General features: G+C 46.3%; 1 protein-coding gene and 1 pseudogene across 1 annotated transcript in view; both read left to right on the top strand.

Annotated features, from left to right (window-relative positions):
- Positions 1-7335, top strand: part of LOC144669307 (carnitine O-palmitoyltransferase 1, liver isoform-like) — a 534090-nt gene that overhangs the window by 404975 nt on the left and 121780 nt on the right. The gene's annotated exons all lie outside the window — the stretch shown is intronic.
- LOC144669503 (reactive oxygen species modulator 1 pseudogene) lies at positions 5699-5917 on the top strand (annotated as a pseudogene).

Raw genomic sequence — 7335 nt, 5'->3', positions numbered from 1 at the left:
CCTCCCTAAATTTCCCCGCCTCACCACCTCTCTCCTCCTTGTAGACGCTGCTTTAAACTTTACCTCATCAACTGCCCTAATATCTCCTTCTGCGTCTCAGTGTCAATGTTGTTTGGTTACGTTCCCGCAAAGGGCCTTGGGAAGTTCTGCTACGATAAAGGTGCTTTATAAATGCAAGTTTTTGTTGTTGAAGCAGTCTTAGAGGGGCCGAGGGGGGCCTGAGGTTTTGTTGCCAGTGGAGGGGGTGAAGGATGGGCGGGTAGAGGCAGAGGTGGGAAACAGAAAGAGTGCAGGAAGGAACATAAGGCTGGGCGGAGTCACAAGGGGAGTGGGTATGTGGAGAAAGATGATGGAAGGCCATGAGTAGCCAGAGTAAGTGAGAAGGATGATGACAGGGGGGGCGGGGGAGGAGAGGAGGAACAGGTGGAGGGCGATCAGGAATTAGTGTACTGCAAAGGGGGTAATCTGTATTTTGGATGAACGTTTATAGAACATTGGAGGGTGCCAACGATGATGTTGGTGAAATAAATCAAGAGATGGTAAAAGCTTGGATGAGGGTTTCAGTCTTGGGGACATTGAGCTAGGCATAGCTTAATATGAAGGGGATTTAGCATAGTGATAATGTTACTGGGGTAGTAATTAAGAGGCTTGGACTGGAGTTTTGGAGACATGGGTTCAAATCCCACCATGGCAGCTGTGGGTATTTAAATCCAATTAATAAAGCTGGAATAAAATACGCGTCTCATTAGTAATGATCATGAAACTACCAGAGAGTTGTAAAAGCCCACCTGGTTCACTAATGCCTTTCAGGAGAGGAAATCCTTACCCGGTCTGGCCTACATGTGACTCCAGAGGCATACCAGTGGGCTTGACTTTTAACCGCCCTCCGAACTGGGTCCTAGCGAGTGGTAGACAGCTCACCTCCAGCTTCTCAAGGGCAATTAGGGCTGGGCAATAAATGCCGGCCTTGCCAGTGATGCTCACATCCTATGCCCCTAGAAGGGAGGTTGGTGTGTGTGAACTTGTCTTCCCCAGAGAGTAGTGGAGGCTGGGTCACTGAATTTATTCAAGGCTGAGTTAAACAGGTTTTTGTTAGGCAAGGGAGTCAAGGGTTACCTGGGCCTACTCCTACTCCTATGTTCCTAAGAACCGATGTTAATATACATCCACCCAAAAGGGCAGGTGGGCTTAACATTTCATCTAAAAGGTGGCACCTCCAACAGTGCAGCACTCTCTCAGCATTGCACCTATTTTTTGTGCTGCAGTCTCAGGAGTGGGATTTGGAACGCACAGTCTTCGGGCTCAAATAGTGCATGCGTGCGTGTGTGTGTGTGTGTGTGCGCGCTACTGAGCCATTGGTCTGGTGGATGCAGGAGGGATGAATGGCATGGGAAGAGAGCTTAGGCGCAAGAAGATTCATAGACGTGTAAAGGGACAAAACCCCAAAAAGCAGCAGCTTGCTTTTTGAGCCCTGCAGTGACCTCACGTATTGAATGTTTGTCAACAAGTATTTCATGCTTGCAAGCAGACTAATTCCCGACAACACAAGAGGCATTAAGGTATTATAAATTGGGTGCCCCGCTCTTTCAGGCATGGAGCTGGAGTAGTTCAATCAGACCTGACTCTAAGCCATCTGTGCGTTTGCTTTCTAAATTAGCTGTATAGATTGAGGCACACTTGAGTGATTCCTTTCTCAGCCTAAAAGTTTTCTATGCCATTCAGGAGATGACAAGCCAGCAACAGTTGATAATGAAAGACTTTACCCATCTGCCCTGGCTTCCCGGGGTGGGGGAAGTGGGGGAGCAAGAGAGCAGCCATCACCTCACTTGGCTTTTTTCAAAGTTGTATAGCCGTCAAAGCCCTCAGCCCCAACCATGCACCCGTTGCCAGGGTTACCGCGAATCCCAGTTCGGAGTGAACACTCAAAAGCCTTCAGAGACCCTTAAATTTCAAAAACCGGCTGTGAATCTTTAAGGCTGGCTTTTCACAAAACCCAATCACATATTTCAGGCATCTCAAAGTGCAACACAGGCAGAGTGGGCCTTGGAGTGGAGTGAATACTCTTACGTAGGCAAAGGAGGCAGCCATTTTGTGCACAGCAAGCTCCCACACAGAGCAACAAGATGAATCATTATTGTTCATATTTGTGCTCAACCACAATAACTTCATCAATGACTTTCCCTCCATCATTAGGTCAGAAGTGAGGAAGTTCACTACCTATTGTACAGTGTTCAGTATCACTCACAGCTCTTCAGAAACTGAAGCAGCCCCTGTCTGCATGCAAACCTGGATATCATTCAGGCTTGGGCTGATAAGTGGCCAGTAACATACACACCACACAAACACTAGGCAATGACCATCTCCGACAAGGTGACATTACCATCGCTGAATACCCCACCATCGACATCCTGGGGGTTGAAGCTGAATGGGACCAGCTGTATAAATACTGTGGTGACAATAGCAGGTCAGATGTAGCAAGTGACTCACCTCCTGGCTCCCCAAAGCCTGTCCATCATCTACAAGGCACGAGTCAGGAGTGTGATGGAATATTCTCCGCTTGCCTGGATGAGTGCAGCTCCCACAACGCTCAAGAAGCTCGACACCATCCAAAACATTCCATCAACTTAAATATTTTCCTCCTCCATCACCGATGCACGGCGGCAGCAGTGTGTGTACCATCTACAAGATGCACTGCAGCAACTCACCAAGGCTCCTTCGGCAGCACCTTCCAAACTCGCATTCGCATCCTCTACCACCTAGAAGGGCAAGAACAGCAGATGCATGGGAACACCACCACCTCAAGTACCCCTCCACTTCACCCTGACTTGGAAGTATATCACTGTTCATTCAACATCACTGGGGCAAAACCCTGTAACTCCCTCCTAACGGCACTGTGGGTGTACCCACACCATAGGGACTGCAGACATTTAAGAAGGCAGCTCACCACCAAGGGCAATTAAGGATGGGCAATAAATGCTGGCCTTGCCAGGCATAACGAATAATATAGCGAGAATCATGAAAGAAAAATAAAGCTTTGCTTAATTCTATCTGTGTTTCAGCTGTGGCTCAGTTGGTAGCACTCTCACCTCTGAGTCATAAAGTTGTGGTTTCGCAGTCCCACTCCAGAGACTTGAGCTTGAAAGTCAAGGCTGACACTCCAGTGCTGTACTGAGGGTGTGCTGGACTATTGAAACAAGGTCCTGTCTGCTCTCTAAGCTGGATATAAAAGAACGCATGATACTATTTGAAGAAAAGCAGCAAAATTTGTCCTGGTCAACATTCATCCCTCAGGCAACTAAAACAGATGATCAGGTCATTTACATTGTTACTCCTTTGCTGTACAAATTGTCTGCAGCATTTCTTACCTTCTAACAGTGAAACATTGAAAATAAAGTGCTTTGGGACATCCTGAGGACAGGGAAGGCACTATATAAATGCAAACCTTCCTTACTTAGTTGTGTCCAGCCCTGTCCTTATTCAACTCAAGCACACACACCATTGGTTGTGGATTGTGAATAGGAGCACTGACACCAGATGTAGCACAGTAATAGTGTCATCCTACCAGAATGGGCCAATTTTACTCATGACCGCAGCCACATTTCAGAATCATAGTATGGGGCTGACACTGCGATGCCATACTGAGGGGAGTGTTACATTGCTGGAGGTACTACCCTTTGGGTGGGATGTTAAATCAAGCTGTTTTTCCCTCCATTGAATGATCTCATCCCACTTTTCGAAGCAGAGTGTGGAGTTCTCATGATATCTTCTGTCATTCACCACTCAACCCATACGACCCGAGGTGGATTAAGCAGACATTTTCCTCTATGACCTTTAGTTACAGCAAATCTGTGAACCAATTGGGGGAACCTCGCAGGCCCTGGTCTCCCAAGGACGAAAGACCCATTGGTGACTGACTTGTGTATGGTGAAGCTGTATAGATTGGGAAGGTTTTAGGAACATAGGAAAATGTGAGCAGGAGTGGCCATTCAGCCCCTCGAGCCTACTCCGCCATTCAATTAGATCATGGCTGATCTACCTCAATGCCATTTTCCCACACTATCCCCATATCCCTTGATATCTTTAATAACTGAAAATCTATTGGTCTCAATCTTGAACATGCTCAATGACTGAGCACCACAGCTCTCTGGGGTAGAGAATTCCAAAGATTCACCACCCTCTGAGTGAAGAAATTCCTCTTCCTAAATGGCCTACCTCCTATTCTGAGATTGTGTCCCCTGGTTCTAGACTCCCAGCCAGGGGAAACATCCTTCTTATGTCTACCCTGTCGAGTCCTGTAAGAATTTTGTATGCCTCAATAAGGCCACCCCCTCATTCTCGCCTCTCATTCTTCTAAACTCTAGAGAATACAGACCCTGTCTCCTCAATCTCTCCCCATAGGACAATCCTGCCATCCCAGGATTGGGTTCACTTCTTAATCTGCCCTGAGCTGGGCTCAATATTAAGCAAAGCACACCTCAGTCAGACTCTCAACTTCTCTCAAGAGCAATTTTGGATAGGCAACAAATGCTAGCCTTGCAGGTGATGCCCACATCACATGAAAGATTAAAAATAAAATTAAACATACCACCCAATGTGGTATTAAGCCATGCAGGACAAGAAGAGCCCCAGGTTCGATCCTTAGTGGATGCCATTAACTTAATATCAACCATTGCGGTGTACTTGGTGTTGAACCCCTGAGCTGAGGAAAGATTGGATGAGTAAGTTGAAAACAAAGATTGAGTCTTGTTGAAAAAAGAGACATGTTGTCAAAGCTTTTCACCTTGCACTCATCAGGACAGGTGCAAGAATGCCAAATTTCAAAGGGAACAACAATTTATACTGCAAGAGGAAAGGGATGCTGATTGGTTGGCAAGTCAGCTCTGATTGGTTGACTTGTTACCATGGTGAATGCACCAGGAAGTTATTTCCCCCCAAGTTTTGTTTATTCAAAAAAGGTGCAACTTCTGGACATAGTCCTTTTGCCTGCAGAGGACAGTTCCCTGCGTATGAATATATGTAGTTTATAGCAAATGTAAGTGAGCCCAGCTGATAATCTCAAATTGGCTGTTGGTGTAATCCTTGGCGCACTTGTGATTGTTTAGCAAGTGCTGTTCAATCGCGGAATTGCATCTAATATTAGACACTATATCCTGAGTTTTGCAAGCGTGGATTAAACAATACTCAACTGTTTGATACGAGCCATCAGCCATTGGGATATAAAGCTGGTGTCGCACCAGCACTGAAATTCACATACCACGTTATTCATCTGTGTGGCAGGCAGAACATCGTTTGGGCTGGACGTCAGCATTCTGTTAGCGGGAAACACCACTCATGTTGCCGCCGCTTAGTAGCAGCCTGAAACGGCTGGCTTCACCCGTCGCTCCATTTTTTTGAGATACTTCACCCTTCCAGGGTAATTTGAGGTAGACTGGGGAATTCACAGGTACAAAAATGGCGGCCTTAAGCCCGTTTGTGAGTATGCGCGATACATAGAGAGCAATGATCTGATCGGGGTTGCTATTATTCCACAGGATGGCTTTGATGTGCCCTATTTCGGCAGCAAGCTTGCACAGTGAGGAAATGGCTTGGGCCTTATTTACGAAACTGCGCGGAGCTGCAGGAATCCCAAAACAGGCAGTAAGTAAGTAGACAGTAAGGAGGTGGCCTGAGGCGCTGAGACTCCTAACGTGCATCGGTGAGACCGTACGGGCAGTCCCAGCCCAGCTGCTTTGACAGAATTAAAACGGGCTTCATGATGGGCTGTGCAGTTGGCATGGCAGCTGGTGCACTTGTTGGCAGTTTTTCAGTTTTGGGGCTGAGAGGCCGAGAGCGGCTGGGTGGTGTTGGGAAAACCATGATGCAGAGTGAAGGCACGTTTGGAACCTTTATGGCGATTGGAATGGGAATCAGATGCTAAACAATCATTCTTTCTGCTGAAATTTCAAGCGCTGCAGATAATGTATCCGCTGCCTCTGTCCCCTTGATTACCAGTTGTATAATAATGGAGATTAAAGTGTATGATTTACTGTTGAAAAAAAAATAGAGAATCCATTGGCAGATTTCTCAAATAGCATGTCAAGGAAAGGGAGTTCATTAGACTGCTGCATTTCAAAGGTGAATTTGAGCGCAGGAAGGAGCGCATTAAGTTGTGTAAGGAAATTCTTACATGCAGCTGCAGATTCAAATATAGCAAAGTGTCACCTACGTATCGGAAATATGCAAGGGGCAGGAGGTTAGGAAACCACTGAAAATGTTAGCGAGAGCTGTCTCTAGAGGGGTACTTATGGAAACACCATCTACTTGGGCCTACATAGTGTCATTAAAGCTGGATTCAACTGCGCAAGTTGCTAAGTTCAATAAATACAGATTCAGAGAATGGCAATGCATCTAGATTGCCATGATATTGTGATGAGACCAACCCAGACATTCATATTTGCACGTCAGACAAAGTCATCCTTAACAAGCAGGACTGTATTGACAAATTGCACACCATTGTTAAAGAGGGATCCAAATCTGTTTCCATTGGACCTGCCACCAAGCATGATCTCACAACCCTGCTTGAATGCAAATTACAAAAATGTTTGATAAGACTTGTGGAAGAGTAACAAGCTGCCTTGTGGTGTATATGACAGGATAGGTCCTCATGGTTCACTGTTTCCACATGTGGACAGGCTGCCCAAGTCACACAGAAGTGACGTCCCGTTACACTCTATCTTATCTATGATTGGTTCTGCACAACAGGAATTGGCCAAATGGTTGAGTGAGTCGCTACAACCAATTCTGAATGAGCTCCCCTCATACGCGGTGAAGGATTCCTTCACTTTCTCGAAGGCTAAACGTGACCTGCACATCAATGGTGATACCGTGTCCATGTGCTCAATCCACATTGCACACCTATTCACTAAGGTGCTCAAGGAAGCCGTAGACATTTGCGCTGTGTCACTATAGCATGGCGATCTAGACGTGCCGCTAACAAATCCGTATTCATTAAATTTATGAACTTAGCAACTCGCGCAGTTGAATTCAGCTTTAATTACATCACGCATGCCCAAATAGCTGGTGTTGCCATGAGTTCCCCTCTAGGCCCTGTTCTCACGCGCATTTTCATCGGCTTCCACACGAAACACATTGTCGATGTAAAGCTTCGAAAGCGTGGCTCTGCACTACTGGGCGACGGTTTGTAAAACAAAAATTCCTGGGAGAATTTTGATTTCCCAATTGCTATCCTGTGACAAGAGGCTGGTAAGCCTGTGTTTTGATTAGGCTGGGGTTGGAGGACAAGATTGTGCCCAGTGGCGAATACCACATGACTAAGCAGCTGCACAGTTTCAGCTT

This window comes from Cetorhinus maximus, chromosome 29, assembly GCF_964194155.1.
Source record: "Cetorhinus maximus chromosome 29, sCetMax3.hap1.1, whole genome shotgun sequence".
NCBI lineage: Eukaryota > Metazoa > Chordata > Chondrichthyes > Lamniformes > Cetorhinidae > Cetorhinus > Cetorhinus maximus.
Note: the sequence above shows the minus strand (reverse complement) of the source record. Positions and strands in the feature narration are given on the sequence as shown.